The following is an 18470-nucleotide window of genomic DNA, read 5'->3' as shown; positions in this document are numbered from 1 at the left end:
GTTGCTCGAGATCAGTGATCACAGCTCCAAAGACCACTGCAGCAAATCCTCAGGGTAGTATCTTTGACACAAATAATCTTCATTGTTTAATCAATTACCTTTCCTCCATTATAAAGTAATAAATGGAGATAGAGTCAGAGTCATGGAGTCCTACAGCATGGAGACAGGTCCGTTGGCCCAAACTGATCCATGTCGATCAAAATGCCCATCCATGCTCACCCCCATTTCCCCACACTTTGCCCACATCCTTCTAAACATTTCCTATCCATGTATTTGTCCAAATGTTTTTTAAATGTCGTGAATGTACCCATCTCAATCACTTCCACTGGCAGCTCATTCCATCTGCGTTCCGCCCTCTATGTAAAATGTTATCCCTCATGTTCCCTTTTATTGTTTCCACTCTAACCTTAAACTGATGCCCTCTAGCCCTTGATTCCTTAACCCTGGGAAAAGACTGAGTGCATTTACCCTCTCATAATCTTATGCACTCCTGTAAGATTCCCACCTTAGTCTTCTAAGCTCTAAAGAAAAAATCCTAACTCATCCAATTTCTCTCTATAACTCAGACACTTGAGTCCTGGCAACATCCTTGTAAATTTCTTCTGCACTCTTTAAAAGATTGGAGCGACTGGGCTTGTATACACTTGAGTTTAGAAGACTGAGAGGGGATCTGATTGAGACATATAAGATTATTAAAGGATTGGTCACTCTGGAGGCAGGAAACATGTTTCCACTGATGTGTGAGTCCTGAACCAGAGGACACATCTTAAAAATAAGGGGAAGGCCATTTAGGACAGAGATGAGGAGAAACTTCTTCACCCAGAGAGTGTTGGGTGTGTGGAATGCTCTGCCCCAGAGGGCAGTGGAGGCCCAGTCTCTGGATTCATTTAAGAAAGAGTTGAATAGAGCTCTCAAGGATAGTGGAATCAAGCATTATGGAGATAAGGCAGGAACACGATACTGATTGAGGATGATCAGTCATGATCATAATGAATGGTGGTGCAGGCTTGAAGGGCAAAATGGCCTACTCCTACACTAATTGTCTATTGTCTATTCCAGTTTAATAACATGATTCCTATAGCAAGGTGACCAAGACTGAACACAAGACTCCAAGTACAGCCTCACCAAAGTCCTGTACAACTGCAACAAAACTTCCCAACTTCTATACTTAATGACCTGACTAATGAAGGCCAGTGTGCCAAAAGCCTTCTTCACTCCCCTGTCCACCTGTGACTTCACTTTGTTTGCCAGTAATTGCACCATGTCCCATTCATGACTCATCAGATACTGAAGCAGTCATGCCAAAAATGCAAGACCTGGAAAATATTCGGACAAGTGGCTGGTGAGATTTGTGCCACAGAAATGCCAGGCAATGATCATCTCCAGCAAGATGTATTATCACACCTTGATACTAAATGGCATTACTATCACTGAATCCCATCATGGGGATTCCATTTACCAGAAACTGAAACTGGACTAGCCATTATTACTGCAATGGCTAGAAGAGCTGATCAGAAACTAGGATTACTGCAATGAGTAACTCACTTCCTAACTCCTCAAAGCCCATACTCCATCTACAAGGCACAAGTCAGGAGTGTGATGGAATATTCCTCACTTGCCTGGATGGTTGCAGCTCCAAAATCACTCAAGAAGCTCGACATCAACTAGGGCAAAGCAATCCACTTGTTTGGCACCACATCCACAAGCATCCACTCTCTCCACTGCCAACAGTGTGAACTATCAATAAGATGCACTGCAGAAATTTACAAAAGATCTTTAGACAGCACCTTCCAAACCTGCAACCACTACCATCTAGAAGGACAAGTGCAGCAGATAGATGGGAACACCATCACCTTCACATTCCCCTCCAAGCCACTCACCAACCTGACTTGGAAATATATTGCTATTCCATCACTGTCATTTGGATAATATCCTGGAGTTATCTTCCTAAAGGCATTATAGGTCAACCCACATCACCATGGACCACAGCGTTCAAAAGGCAGCTCACCACTACCTTCTCAAGGGCAACAAGGGATGGAAAATCTCTGCTGGCCAGCCAGCGACACCCACACTCTATGAGTTAACTAACATAGAAAGTACAAGATTCAAGGTGCCTAGTGTCAGCCTATTAGTTAGTGCCATCAGGACGAAGCTCTTGAATCTGGCAGCGTATCATAGTCTCCATTCACATTTCAACCCATAACTGCACAGTCCTAGAGGAGAACCTTTGACATACAAGTGTCCATGTTATAGGAGAGGTTTGTTTTATTACTATTAATACGTGGGACATGGACGTTCCTGAATTTTGTCTTGTAGATGCTGGACAGGCTTTGCAGAGTTAGGACGTGAGTTACTCGTTACAGTATTCCTAGCCTCTGACCTACTCTTGTAGCCATTATATTTATGTGGCAAGCCCTGTTGACATTCTATATAATGGTAACCTCCAGGATGTTGATAGTGGGGTTTCAGTGATGGTGACACCATTGAATGTCAAGTGGTGTTATTTTTGGAGAAGATCATAGCCTGGCATTTATGTGGTGTAAATGTTACTTGTCACTCATGAGTCCAAGCCTGGATATTGTCCAAATCTTGCTATCTTTGACCATGCATACTTTAGTATTTGAGGAGTTGTAAATGGTGCTGAACATTGCACAATCATCGGCGATCATCCCCACTTCAGCCCTCATGATGGAGGGACAATAGGTGCCATGCCTACCACCATAAGATCAACATGGGAAGGGTGAGGGCAGTAACAAATTAAAAATACTATATATGAACGCATGAAGCATTAGAAATAAAATGGATGAGCTTGAAGCTCTTTTGGAAATTGGCAGATACGATATTGTGGGGATAACTGAGACGTGGCTTCAAGTGGACAGGGTCTGGGAAATGAATATTCAAGGCTACATGTGCTATCGTAAGGACAGACTGATGGGCAGAGGGGGTGGGGTGGCCATGTTGGTAAGGGATGATATTCAGTCCCTTGCGCTGGGGTACCTAGAATTAGGGGATGTAGAGTCAGTATGGATAGAGCTGAAAAATTCTAAGGGTAAAAAGACCCTCTTGGGAGTCATCTACAGGCCCCCAAACAGTAGTCTGGATGTTCGATGTAAGTTGAATCAGGAGCTGAAATTGGCCTGTCGCAAAGATGTTACTACAGTTGTTATGGGGGATTTCAACATGCACGTAGACTGGGAGAATCAGGATGGTATTGGACCTCAAGAAAGGGACTTTGTGGAGTGCCTCGGAAATGGATTCTTAGAACAGCTTGTGCTGGAGCCGACCAGGGAGAAGGCAATTCTGGAACTGGTATTGTGCAACGAACCAGAATTGATCAGGGACCTCGAAGTGAAGGAGCCATTGGGAAGTAGTGACCATAATACAATAAGCTTCAATCTGCAATTTAAGAGGGAGAGGGTACAATCGGAAGTGACAATATTTCTGTTGAATAAAGGGAACTATGGAGCTATGAGGGGGGAGCTGGCCAAAGTTCAATGGTGCAATACCTTAGCAGGGATGACAGTGGAGGAACAATGGCAGATATTTCTGTGTATAATGCAGAAGATGCAGGATCAGTTCATTCCAAAAAGGCAGAAAGATCCTAGGAGGAGGCATGGGTGGCCGTGGCTGACAAGGGAAGTTAAGAAACATATAAAGTTAAAAGAGAAAAAGTATAACATAGCAAAGATAAGTGGGAAAACGGAGGACTGGGAAGCTTTTAAAGACCAACAGAGGATTACGAAGAAGGAAATACACAGAGAAATAATGAGGTACGAATGTAAACTGGCCAAAAATATAAAGGAGGATAGTAAAAGCTTTTTTAAGTATGTGATAGGCAGAAAAATGGTTAAGACTAAAATTGGGCCCTTGAAGACAGATACAGGGGAATATATTACGGGGAACAAAGAAATGGCAGATGAATTGAATTGGTACTTCAGATCTGTGTTCACTGGGGAAGAGACAAGCAATCTCCCTGAGGTAACAGTGGCTGAAGGACCTGAACTTAAGGGAATTTATATTTGCCAGGAATTGGTGTTGGAGAGACTGTTAGGTCTGAAGGTTGATAAGTCCCCGGGGCCTGATGGTCTACATCCCAGGGTACTGAAGGTGGTGGCTCAAGAAATCGTGTATGCGTTGGTGATTATTTTCCAGAGTTCAATAGATTCGGGATCAGTTCTTGCATATTGGAGGGTGGCTAATGTTCTACCACCTTTTAAGAAAGGTGGGAGAGAGAAAGCAGGAAATTATAGACCAGTTAGTCTGATCTCAGTGGCGGGAAAGATGCTGGAGTCTATTATAAAGGATGAAATTACGACACATCTGGATAGTAGTAACAGGATAGATCAGAGTCAGCATGGATTTATGAAGGGGAAATCATGCATGACTAAACTTCTGGAATTTTTTGAGGATGTAACTCTGAAGATAGATGAGGGAGATCCAGTGGATGTAGTGTACCTGGACTTTCAGAAAGCTTTTGATAAAGTCCCACATAGGAGGTTAGTGAGCAAAATTAGGGCGCATGGTATTGGGGGCAAAGTACTAACTTGGATTGAAAGTTGGTTGGCTGACAGGAAACAAAGAGTAGTGATAAACGGCTCCATTTCGGAATGGCAGGCAGTGACCAGTGGGGTACGGCATGGATTAGTGCTGTGACCACAGCTTTTTACAATATATATTAATGATATAGAAGATGGCATTAGTAATAACATTAGCAAATTTGCTGATGGTACAAAGCTGGGTGGCAGGGTGAAATGTGAGGAGGATGTTAGGAGATTACAGGGTTACCTGGATAGGTTAGGTGAGTGAACAGATGCATGGCAGATGCAGTTTAATGTGGATAAATGTATGGTTATCCACTTTGGTGGCAAGAAAAGGAAGGCAGATTACTACCTAAATGGAATCAATTTAGGTAAAGGGGCAGTACGAAGAGATCTGGGTGTTCTTGTACACCAGTCAATGAAGGTAAACATGCAGGTACAGCAGGTAGTGAAGAAGGCTAATAGCATGCTGGCCTTCATAACAAGAGGGATTGAGTATAGAAGCAAAGAGGTTCTTCTGCAGCTATACAGGACCCTGGTGAGACCACACCTGGAGTATTGTGTGCAGTTCTGGTCTCCAAATTTGAGGAAAAACATTCTGGCTATTGAGGGAGTGCAGCGTAGGTTCACGAGGTCAATTCCTGGAATGGCGGGACTACCTTACGCTGAAAGACTGGAGAGCCTAAGCTTGTATACCCTTGAGTTTAGAAGATTGAGAGGGGATCTGATTGAGACATATAAGATTATTAAAGGATTGGACACTCTGGCAGCAGGAAACATGTTTCCGCTGATGGGTGAGTGTTGAAACAGAGGACACAGCTTAAAAATAAGGGGTAGAACATTTAGGGCAGAGATGAGGAGAAACTTCTTCACCCAGAGAGTGGTGGGTGTGTGGAATGCTCTGCCCAGAGGGCAGTGGAGGACCAGTCTCTGGATTCATTTAAGAAAGAGTTGAATAGAGCTCTCAAGGATTGTGGAATCAAGGGTTATGGAGATAAGGCAGGAACAGGATACTGATTAAGGATGATCAGCCATGATCATATTGAATGGTGGTGCAGGCTCGAAGGGCAGAATAGCCTACTCCTGCACCTATTGTCTATTGTCTATTCAGCTTTAGCCATCGCTTGGAACTCTGTGTGCTTCTGCAGAACCACGTGTCTTGGCAGAGAACAGCAGGCCCTTACAGCTCTCATTCCAAGATCTTTTGTGGTTCACCTCTTGTCTTCAGTGATGGAAATCTCCTGCCATTCCTGGTTGGTCACTGTGGGCAGATTCTGCTGACCACTCAAACATGCTGTCCTCAACCAGGGTCTGAAGGCACCACCCTTTCCGCTGCAATGACACTGGCCTCTTTGTGATATTTGGGCAACACAATGAAGAAAACACAAGGGTATGCAAACGTTCAGGTTTGATTGGTGTCACATATAGTTTCTGTTTGCTTTCATACAGGACCAATGTTCTCTAGTTCAGTGTGGGTGTAAATCTGCTTCACTGTCCACCCACATGGCCACAAAGAACACAAGGAACAATGTCTGCCTAAGCCACAACAGAAACTACCCAGAATGCCTCAGCCTTGACCAAACAGGCTAACTAAGACACCAGGCAGCAGACAGGAGATGACTCAAGTCACTTCCAGACTGGGGAATACACTTCCTGAGACAGCCCGACAATAGACTTTCTCGCCCCTCAGTAAATACAACTGCTCCTGAAGCCCTCAGGGCAACCAGGCTCCTCACACATACTGGAACTCAACAAAGGGTTGCCCAGACTGAGATGCACCAAGGTAACTCACCAGTGACCAAGCTACAATGGAAACCCACCAAGGCCAAGAAGAAAGACATTCGGAATCTCCTGTTTCAATTACGGATTGATTGCTACTCCCTGACAGCTGATTGGTCCCCCATCGGTTCTATTCTTCTCTTGATCAATCTGTAATTCACACCATTGTACTGTATTCCTATAAAAACTACCTGCACTTACTGTTCGGGGAACAGACTGTCAGTTCTGTGTCAGCCTCGTCAATTTCTCTTCCAGCGATATCGCTTGTAATAAACAGCTTGTCAATTTCACCCGATCCACACTTGTGTTGTCTCTGTTCAATTGAGTAATTTCTCCAACATTCAGTAATGCCGATTATTGGGTATTGGAAGGCTATATGAATGCACGGTGCTCTGATGTCTGCTTTGGCCACTTCAACATGGCAAGCGGTACTCCCCAAATATAAATTACTGTGCTGACTCACTCTCTCTAACTCACATACTGGTCTGCGATGACCTTATGCAGCTCTGAGACTTGTGGTCAAGGATCACAAAGCTTAAAGAAGCTCCACACAGTCACCCAAAACTGGAAACAACATGAGCAGTAGTGCTAACTATTGAACCACTGTGCCACCCATCTTTGAAGAACTCTAGTAATTTAGTCAAACATTATTTACCCTTTATATTACCATGCTGACTGTGATAAGTTGCATTTTAACTTTCCAAGCTTCCTACTATTACGTTCCAACAATTTCCCAATTTATCAATAAGTTATACTTAGTTCGGCAATACAGTACAGGCAAAGACTTTTGCTGTCACTAACAGAAATAAATCAAATCCTCAAAATGATGACCAGAGCAGATTTTCATGAATATCCTCATGTTTAAAGAGAGGAGTTTCTTTTGTTTGCCACATGGGATTGAGGAGAAAGTGAGGTCTGCAGATGCTGGAGGTCAGAGCTGAAAATGTGTTGCTGGAAAAGCGCAGCAGGTCAGGCAGCATCCAGGGAACAGGAGAATTGACGTTTCAGGCATAAGCCCTTCTTCAGGAATGAGGAAAGTTTGTCCAGCAGGCTAAGATAAAAGGTAGGGAGGAGGGACTTGGGGGGAGGGGCGTCGGAAATGTGATAGGTGGAAAGAGGTCAAGGTGAGGGTGATAGGTCAGACTGGGGTGGGGGCGGAGAGGTCAGGAAGAAGATTGCAGGTTAGGAAGGCGGTGCTGAATTCGATGGATTTGACTGAGACAAGGTGGGGGGAGGGGAAATGAGGAAACTGGTGAAATCCGAGTTCATCCCTTGTGGTTGGAGGGTTCCTAGGCGGAAGATGAGGCGCTCTTCCTCCACATGGGATTGACCAAGTGAATCTATTGGTTTCATTCCTGTTCAGTTTGTTTATGACTGAACACTTTAATTTGGGCATGAGGTGCTCATATTACTGTCTTTGCAAGATGAGTCACTGAAAGCATGACTCAATGATCCATACAGAGTAGTTAAAAAAGACTGGTAAATTAAATGATTAAATTAACATCCCAGACTGAAATGAAAAGAATTGGCTGTGGCACTACCTTTGAGCCAATTCTGTATCCAAATGGCTAGTCTCCCTGTATTCCATGTGATCTAACCTTGCTAACTAATCTCCCATGGGGAACCTTGTCGAACGCCTTACTGAAATCCATATAGGATCACGTCCACCGCTCTGCCCTCATCAATCCTCTTTGTTACTTCTTTAAAAAGCTCAATCAAGTTTGTGAGACATGATTTCCCATGCACAAAGCTATGTTGACTGCCCCTAATCAGTCCTTGCCTTTCCAAATACATGTACATCCTGTCCCTCGGGATTCCCTCCAACAACTTGCCCACCACCAATGTCAGGCTCACCGGTATATAGTTCTCTGGCTTGGCCTTACCACCCTTCTCAAATATTGGCACCACATCAGCCAATCTCCAGTCTACCGGCACCTCACCTATAACTATCGATGATACAAATATCTCAGCAAAAGGCCCAGCAATCACTTTCCTAGCTTCCCACAGAGTTCTGAAGTACACCTCATCAGGTCCTGGGTATTTATCCACTTTTATGTGTCTCAAGTCATCCAGCACTTCCTCCTCTGTCATATGGACATTTTTCAAGACGTCACCACCTATTTTCCTACAGTCTATATCTTCCATGTCCTTTTCCACAGTAAACACTGATGCAAAATACTCATTTAGTATCTCCCCCATCTCCTGCGGCTCCACACAAAGGCCATCTTTGCTGATCTTTGAGGGGCCCTATTCTCTCCCTAGTTACCCTTTTGTCCTTAATGTATTTGTAAAAAGTCTTTGGATTCTCCTTAACTCTATTTGCCAAAAAGCTGTCTCCTTTTTGCCCTCTTGGTTTCCCTCTTAAATATACTCCTACTCTTCTAAGGATTTGCTCAATCTATCCTGTCTCTACCTGTCATATGCTTCCTTGTTTTTCTTAACCAAACCCTCAAGATTTTTAGTCATCCAGCATTCCCTATACCTACCAGCCTTTCCTTTCACCCCAACAGGAATATATTTTCTCTGGATTCTCGTTATCTCATTTCTGGAGGCTTCCCATTTTCCATCCGTCCCTTTACCTGCGAACATCTGTGCCCAATCAGGTTTTGAAGGTTCTTGCCTAATACCGTCAAAATTAGCCTTCCCCCAACGTAGAACTTCAACTTTTAGATCTGGTCTATCCTTTTCCATCACTATTTTAAAACGAGTAGAATTATGCTCACTGGCCCCAAAGTGGTCCCCCACTGACACCTCTGTCACCTGCCCTGCCTTATTTCCCAAGAGTAGATCAAGTTTTGCACCTTCTCTGTATGTACATCCACATACTGAATCGGAAAATTTTCTTGTACACACTTAACAAATTTCTCTCCATCTAAACCCTTAACACTGTGGCAGTCCCAGTCTACGTTTGGAAAGTTAAAATCCCCTACCATAACCACCCTATTATTCTTACAGATAACTGAGATTTCCTTACAAGTTTGTTTCTCAATTTCCATCTGACTATTTTGGAGGAAGATTATGGGGAGATGCCAGAGGCTGGTTCTTTACAGAGAGAGTGGTAGATGCATCAAACACCTCATCTATTGTGTCCATCGTTTTCACAGTGGTCTCCTCTACATTGGGGAGACAGGATGCCAACCTGCGGAACATTTCTGAGAACATCTCCAGGACACATGCACTAAACAACCCCACCACCTTGTGTCCGAACACTTTAACTCCCCCTCCCACTCCACCAAGGACATGCAAGTCCTGCGTCTCCTCCACCGTCTAATGCTAGCCACCTGACGCCTAGATGAGGAACAGCTCATCTTCTGATTTGAGACCTTCCATCCACACAGAATCACTCTCAATTTCACCACTTTCCTCATCTCTCCTCCTCCCACCTTATTCTAGATCCAACCCTCCAACTCGACACCACTTTCTTGAACTGTCCTACCTATCCATCTTCCTTCCCACCTATCTGCTCCACCCTCTGCTCCAACCTATCACTATCACCCACCCCCCCCACGTTCATCTACCTATCTTCATCTTCCTAGCTACCTCCCCCCCAGATCCACCCCCCAGAACCCATTTATCTCCCAGTCCCCTTGTGTCCCACCCACATTCCTGATGAAGAGCTTATGCTCGAAACATCGACTGTCCTGCTCCTCAGATGCTGCCTGACTTGCTATGCTTTTCCAGTGCCACACTTTTCACTCTTAAACTAATGGTAATCTGTTACCTTACGAGTATGGAATAAGTAATTTCTTGTTACTCATCTCGTTGCTGGTTAATCCTTCACCGTTTAAACCTAGCAAGCCCTACATACTAGTATTGTAAGAAGTGTTGGTGGCAGCATGGCTACCCAAAGAAATTGCTAGCAGAACCAGGAGCCTGCTACAGGCATCTCCCACAACCACCTGCTGCTCATGAGCATTTAAGAATTGGCATAAAATGCTGGTCCAGCCTACAATGCCCATATCTTGTGAATGAAAAGAAAAATTGAAGAAAATTGATGGTGTACCAATGGCCTGGAGGAGGTGGCACGCAGCAGTCAGGTGATTGTGACCTCTGCATCAGTTGTCCACCAGGGGAGGTGACAGCCTACTGGTATGATTACTAAATTATTAATTCCCAGAGAGTGTTCTGGTCTGCTGGGTTCGAATCCGGCCATGGCAGATATTAGAATTTGTCTTCAATGAAGAATCTTTAATTAGAGTCTAACCATGACTCCATTGTCAGAAAAACCATCTGGTTGATTAATGTCCTTTAGGGATGGAAACACCCATCCTTACCTGGTCTGGGCTACATGTGATTCCAGATCCACAACCATGTGGTTAACTCTTAACCACCTCTGGGCAATTAGGGATGGGCATTAAATATTAGCCCGCACAGCAATGCCCTCATGGTTGAGAGTGTGGGGCTGAAAAAGCACAGCAGGTCAGGCTGCATCCGAGGAGCAGGAGAATCGACATTTCAGCCATAAGCCCTTCATCAGGAATGAGGCCAGTGGGTCGGGGTTAAGAGACAAATGGGAGGGGGTAGGTAGCTGGGAAAGCGATAGGTAGATGAAGGTAAGGCAGATGTTCATAGGTCAGAGGGGACAGAGATGTACGGGTCCGGAGGGCGGTACCAAGTTGGAGGATTGGTACTGGGGGAGGGGAAATGAGGAAGCTGTTGAAATCCATATTTATCCCTTTTGGCTGCAGGGTCCCAAGGCAGAATATGAGGCTTTTCCTCCTCCAGGTGTTGGACGGTAACAGTTTGGTGGTGGAGGAGGCCCAGGACCTGCATGGCTTTGATGGAGTTGGAGCCGGAGTTGAAGTGTTCAGTCATGAGGCGGTGGCGTTGCTGGGTGAGGGTGTCCCAAAGATGTTCTCTGAATCCCTTGGGGCCTTGGTTGAGGTGAGGGGAATGGTGTGGGCGCACGTTTTGCACTTCCTCTGGTGGCAGGGAAAGCTGCCGGGAGTGGGGTGTGGGCTGGTGGGGGATGTGCAGCTGACGAGGGAGTTGCGGAGGGTATGGGCTGAGAGAGGTGGGGAGGGAAATATATCTCTAGTGGTGGGGTCTGTTTGGAGGTGGCAGAAGTACCAGAGGATGATGCTTTGTATGTGGAGGTTAGTGGAGTGGAAGGTGAAGGGGTGTCTCTCCTTGTTGCATTGGGAGAGTTGGTGTTCAATGGTGTTGGTGCATGAAGTGGAGGAGGTGCACTGAAGAGCATCATCAGCCACATGGCAAGAGAAGTTGCAATCATGGAAGAAGAAAGCCATCAGGGACTTTCTAAGGTGGAATTGATCATCCTGGGAACAGATGCAGCAGAGGCGGAGGAATTGGGAATAAAGGATGGTGTTTTTGCAGGAGGTAGGGGGGAGGAGGTGTGTTCTAGGTAGCTGTGGGAGTCGGTGGGCTTGTAATATATGTCTATGGTTAGTCGGTCGCCATAGATGGTAATGGAGATGACCAGGAAGGGGAGGGAGGTTGCCAAGATGGTCCAGGTGAATTTGAAGTTGGGGTGGAAGATGTTGGTAAAGTTAATGAACTGTTCAACCTCCTCGTGGGAGCGGCGCTGATACAGTCATCAATACAGCGGAGGGACGGGTGAGGACGGGTGTCGGTGTAACTGCGGAAGCTGGACTGTTCCATGTACCCGACAAACGGGTAAGCATTGCTGGGTTCCATGCAGATGCCCCTGGCTGCCCCTTTGGTTTGGAGGAAGTGGAAGGAGAAGTTGCATTCTAATCTTAACTCTAACCTCCAGCATCTGTAGTCCTCACTTTCGCCGATGGTGAGGACCTGTTCAGCCAGGCGAATGAGGGTGTCAATGGAAGTGTACTGGTTGGGACGGAATGAGATGAAGAAACAGAGGGCTTGGAGAACTTCATCGTGGTGGATTGATGTGTACAGGGACTAGATGCCTATGATGAAGGTGAGGCGTTGGAGACCAGGGAAATGAAAATCTTGGAGGAGGTGAAGGGCATGGGCGGTATAACGAATGTAGGTGGGGAGTTCCTGGACTAAGGGGACAGGAGATGTCAAGGTAAGAAGAGATGAGTTCAGTGGGACAGGCGCAGGCTGAGACAATGGGTCAACTGGGGCAGTCAGGTTTGTGAATCTTAGGAAGGAGGCCGAATTGGGCAGTGCGAGGTTCATGGACCATGAGGTTGGAGGCTGTGAATGGGATTTTCTCCGAAGTTGTGGATGGTCTGGGAGATTATGGCTTGGTGATGGGAGGTATGGTCATGATCAAGGGGGCAGTAGGAGAAGGTGTCTGCGAGTTGGCACCTAGCTTCAGCAGTGTAGAGGTCAGTGCGCAACACTACTACTGCACCCCCTTGAATCTGGCTTTGATGGTGAGGTTGGAGTTGGAGTGAATGGAGGGCTGTGCATTGTGAGGGTGGGAGGTTGTAGTTGGTGAGTGGGTGGACAAGTTGAGGCAGTTGATGTCAAGGTGGCAATTTGAAATGAAGAGGTCAAGGGCAGGTAACACACCGGCATGGGGTGTCCAGGTAGATGGGGTGTGTTAGAGATGGAAGAAGGGGTCCTCGGTGGGTGGGTGGGCAGGTGTCTTGGTTAAAAAAGTGGGCATGGAGGCGGAGGCAGCAGAAGAAATATTCAAGGTCGCAGCGTGTGTCAGACTCATTAAACTGGGAGCATAGAGGGACAAAGGTGAGGCCTTTACTGTGGACTAAACGTTCGTCCTCAGTGAGGGGGAGGTCTGGGGTAATGGTGAAGACACGGCAGGGCTGGGAGCTAGGACCTGGAGTGTGACTCGATTTAAAAGTGGGGGCAGGGGCAGTACTTGAGCAGGGTGGTTATAGGGTCAGTGGTGACATCATCAATGGAAGTGACACTCACAAAGGGGGCAGAAGTAGTGTTTATGGTTATGTTAACAGGGGCAGAAGTGGCGTCATGAGCAGTGAGGGCAATGTTTTGGTTAGGTACTCGGCTGTTGATGTCACTAGTGGCATAAGTGAGTCAACGATACAGCCTTCCAGTGGGGTGGAAGTGATTGCCATGGCAGCAAATGCGGGGGCGGACGTGACGTTCAATGTAGGTATCGCGTCTGTGCTGGTGCCGGTGGATCTCTTTCACAAACAAGGACTCCTTCTCCCACCTCCAAGACCTCCCACCAGCCCACACCCCACTCCTGTCACCTTTCCCTGCCACCACAAGGAATGCAAAACCTGCACCCACACCACTCCCCTCACCTCCGTCCAAGGCTCCAAGGGATCCTTCCACATCTATCAGAAATTTACCTGTACCTCGACCAATGTCATCTACTGCATCCATTGCACCCGATGTGGCCTCCTCTACATTGGGGAGACAGGACGCCTTCTTGCGAATCATTTCAGAGAACATCTCCGGGACACCCACACCCACCAGCCCCACTGCCCCCTGGCTAAACACATCAACTCCCCCTCCCATTCCGTCAAGGACATGCAGGTCCTGGGCCTCCTCCACCGCCAAACCATTACCACTTGACGCCTGGAGGAGGAAAGTCTCATATTCCGCCTTGGGAACCTTTAACCACATGGAATAAATCTGGATTTCAACAGCTTCCTCATTTCCCCTCCCCCATGTTACCCCAGTCGCAAGCCTCCAACTCGGCGCCGCCCTCCTGACCCGTCTATCACTGCCCCCTCTGACTTATCACCTTCTCCCTCACCTTCATCCACTTATCGTTTTCCCAGCTACCTACCCCCAATCCCACCCACTCCTCCCATTTATCTCTCATCCCCGACCCACTGGCTTCATTCCTGATGAAGGGCTTATGCCCAAAACATCGATTCTCTTGCACCTTGGATGCTGCCTGACCTGTTGTGCTTTTCAGCGCCACACTCTTGACCATGAGGGCATTGCTGTGCGGGCTAATATTTAATGCCCATCCCTAATTGCCCAGAGGTGGTTAAGAGTTAACCACATTGGTTGTGGGTCTGGAATCACATGTAGGCCAGACCAGGTAAGGATGGGTGTTTCCATCCTTAAAGGACATTAGTCAACCAGATGGTTTTTCCGGTAATCGACAATGGAGTCATGGTTAGACTCGAATTCAAGATTCTTAATTGAATTCAAATTCTAATATCTGCCATAGAGTCATAGGGAAACATACCCTTCGGTCCAACCCGTCCATGCCCACCAGATATCCCAACCCAATCTAGACCCACCTGCCAGCAGCCGGCCCATATCCCCCCAAACCCTTCCTATTCATATACCCATCCAAATGCCTCTTAAATGTTGCAATTGTACCAGCCTCCACCACTTCCTCTGGCAGCTCATTCCACACACGTACCAGCCTCTGTGTGAAAAAGTTGCCCTGTAGGTCTCTTTTATATCTTTCCCCTCTCACCCTAAACTTAGACCTTCTAGTTCTGGAATCCCCGACCCCAGGGAAAAGACTTTGCCTATTTACCCTATCTGTGCCCCTCATAATTTTGTAAACCTCTATAAGGTCACCCCTCAGCCTCCGACGCCCCAGGGAAAACAGCCCCAGCCTGTTCAGCCTCTCCCTGTAGCTCAAATCCTGCAATCTTGGCAACAGCCTTGTAAATCTTTTCTGAACCTTTTCAAGTTTCACAACATCTTTCCGTTAGGAAGGAGACCAGAATTGCACACTAATATTCCAACAGTGGCCTAACCAAAATGGACAGAGAAGTGGCAGATGGATTTTAATTCAGATAAATGCGAGATGCTGCATTTTGGGAAAGCAATTCTTAGCAGGATGTATACACTGAATGGTAAGGTCCTAGGGAGTGTTGCTGAACAAAACAACCTTGGAGTGTAGGTTCATAGCTCCTTGAAAGTAGAGTTGCAGGTAGATAGGATAGTGAAGAAGGCGTTTGGTATGCTTTCCTTTATTGGTCAGAGTATTGAGTACAGGAGTCGGGCGGTCATGTTGCGGTTGTTACAGAACATTAATTCGGCCACTTTTGGAATATTGTGTGCAATTCTGAACTTCATTTTGTGGAGGTATGTATTTTCAAGCTGCTCCTGAAGATGTACACATCATATATGAATAGCATTGTTAGGTACATTTACATTCAAGCACCTTCTCCCTATCTGCTTCACCTTGAAGTGTGATAGATATAGATACACTTGTCACAGGTGGCTTCTTTACTCCGAGAGTTGTAGGGGCATGGAACACCCTGTCTGCAACAGTAGTAGACTTGCCAACTTTAAGGCAGTTAAATGGTCATTGGATGAACATATGGATAAAAATGGAATAGTGTAGCATAGATAGGCTTCAGATTGGCTCCACAGGTCAGCTCAACATCGAGGGACAAAGGGCCTGTACTACGCTGTAATGTCCAATGTTCTGTGTTCTATATCAGGCTAATGTGATGCCCAGTGAAGTGGGTGTGGTGTTGACTTGGAATGTAGAGGAGCCAGCCGTGGAGGTAGCCAGGCTACCTGTCTGACTGCCTGTTAGTGATATCAGATTGCAACAAAAGTGGTGGTAAAGGAATCTTGGAACAAGATCATAGTGAATGTTTACTGAACACAATGGGGCATTGACATGATAGGGAGTGGGAGGATTGGGTTGTATGATGTGAAGTGTGTGCGCATGGTTAAAAGTAATGGTGTATCTCCGAGTATTCTCGCACAATATGAAGCTGTACCTAAACCATGCGCACTATGGTTTATGTCTTTCACACCAGATCTGCCTCCTCACTAATCTGATCCAGATCATTCCTTGGTTATCAGGAGCAGGAGGGAATATCCAAGGAGGCTAACCCACTCTTTGTCAATTGCCACATGTGACGATGCTGTCACTTTAAAGTATTATTTTATCCGGGGTTTTTTTGAAGAGAGGTTGTAAAGGCAGAAGTACAAATCTAGCAACTGAAGATGACTTAACTAACAGCTTAGGAGGCCTTAGGTTTTTTTAACAGCCTGAGTGGGTGTGGCCAACTCTCACAGATCCAGATTTCTGGGTTTTGTTTGTTTCTCAGCAGCATCAGAAGCTGTTTGGGGCCTCAGAAGAGTTGACAGCTTCAGTGAGTGTCTACTCTTACTCTCTCTGAATTTTCTCTTGACTTTTTTTCCTCCAAATTGGACAACTGCATGTGAGAATCTGTGTCTGAATTTGCTTTTTGGCCAAAGAGTATGTCTATGGGATGTTACTATATTGGAACAGTTAATTAGTGATAGATACTACATCTATTATGCGGTTAAGTCTTCCAATACATAAAATATTCTAAATTCCTCTTGCACTTGTTTGTATTTAACTATAGTGTTTAATAAATTGTGTTTTGCTTAACATTAACTGGAACATGAATTTCACATCTATCTCTAAAATAAGAAAACATTAGGGTCTAGGCTACCTTTTTAAAAGGCCACCATGCCGTGCCCATTTTCCCATTAAGACATCATCATAGTTAAGCTTTTTACAAATAGATACCGTGACAATAACTAATGATTTTCAAAGGGGGTCTGGTCCTGTATATAATAGACACAAGTACATGAATGGGATGTAGCATCCATTCAGAGTTGGTGACATCACCTCAGAGTGATGGAGAAGGTATCTGAGTCACAGGAAGCTGTGAAAAGTCCACCTCAGAGACAGGAGGCAAGTCACAATTGGTCAGGAACATGGAACCTTGGGAGTCACATTTTGTGGCAAAGTACTTGTCCAATCAGGATCAAATGTACTGCCCTCTAGTTGAACTTCTCAAGGTCTATCACTAGCATGAATTCAACATTATCTCCAGGAATGGATAGCATGTCTTTGTTCACGAGAGACTGGTCAATCCCATGGAGAAATACACTCAGAAACATTTAGAGTGGATGTAAGAACAACACCTAGCCAGCAAAGGATGTAATCCTCCCTCAACATCCTGGATCACTATGCTGAGAGTAAGAGTGCTGACAACCAGAAATAAAAATGGAGCTGTGGGCCTTCACAGGGTGGTGGCACGGTTGGCACAAATTTACTGGAATGGATGACTGCTGCTTACCAGCAGCTAATGCCATAAACCCCAGCTGAAGGCCAGCATGGGAATGCGGATATATTATTGAGAATAGTGAAGATGCTAGTGAAGAGAATAGTGAAGAGCTCCTCACCTCCCACCACCTCCCCAGCCCATCTGTCATAGCCTGCATCTACTCTACTTGTCCCAATGACTATAGCTATTTCTGAATAAATATAGAGGTCACAGCTTGAAAACATTTCCAATGGGTCTCTACACAATTAGATTAGATTCCCAACAGTGTGGAAACAGGCCCTTTGGCCCAACAAGTCCACACTGGCCCTCCGAAGAGCAACCCACCCAGAGTCATTTCCCTACATTTCCCCTGACTAATGCACCTAATACTATGGACACTTTAGCATGGCCAACTCACCTAACCTGCACATCGTTTGGAATGTGGGAGGAAATCCCCGCAGACACGGGGAGAATGTGCAAACTCCACACAGTCACCTGAGGCCGAAATCAAACCTGGGTCCCTGGCACTGTGAGGCAGCAGTGCTAACCACTGAGCCACCATGCTGCCCCAATAAGGCCAATCATCATGCTCTTCACCTTCTCCATGACAACATGGGGGATACTTTGGAATAGGTGTCTGATAGTTCTAGATCTCATCTAGAATACTAATGGGTTTACAATAGTTGCAGTTTTAGATGAGATACCCTATAGCATGGGGACAGGCCCTTCAGCCCAATAAGTCCATACCAACTCTCCCAAGAGCAACCCATCGAGACCCATTCTCCTACCCTACATTTACCCCTGACTAATGCAGCTAACACTATGGGCAATTTAGCATGACCAGTTCACCCGACCTGCACACCTTTGGATTGTGGGAGGAAACCAGAGCACCTGAATGAGACCCATGCAGACACGGGGAGAATGTGCAAACACCACACAGACAGTCGCCCGAGGCGGGAATCGAACACAGGTCCCTGGTGCTGTGAGGCAGCAGTGCTAACCACTGAGCCACCATGCCGTGCCCATTTTCCCATTAGACATCATCATAGTTAAGCTTTTTACAAATAGATACCGTGACAATAACTAATGATTTTCAAAGGGTTGGCCCCTTGGCTTTTGTAGAAACATTGCTGAGGCATTTTAAGAGAATTTATTTAAAGGGAAAGATGATTGCCCAAGATCATTGGTGCCTCAGCTGGTTCAGGTGTCAGGCATTTATGGTAACAGTGTCAGTGCATTCAGGTACCAGGCC

Source organism: Chiloscyllium plagiosum, unplaced genomic scaffold (assembly GCF_037043375.1).
Source record: "Chiloscyllium plagiosum isolate Xiang-an unplaced genomic scaffold, Cpla_swu_hap1 HiC_scaffold_1, whole genome shotgun sequence".
In the NCBI taxonomy this organism is placed as follows: Eukaryota; Metazoa; Chordata; class Chondrichthyes; order Orectolobiformes; family Hemiscylliidae; genus Chiloscyllium; species Chiloscyllium plagiosum.
Note: the sequence above shows the minus strand (reverse complement) of the source record.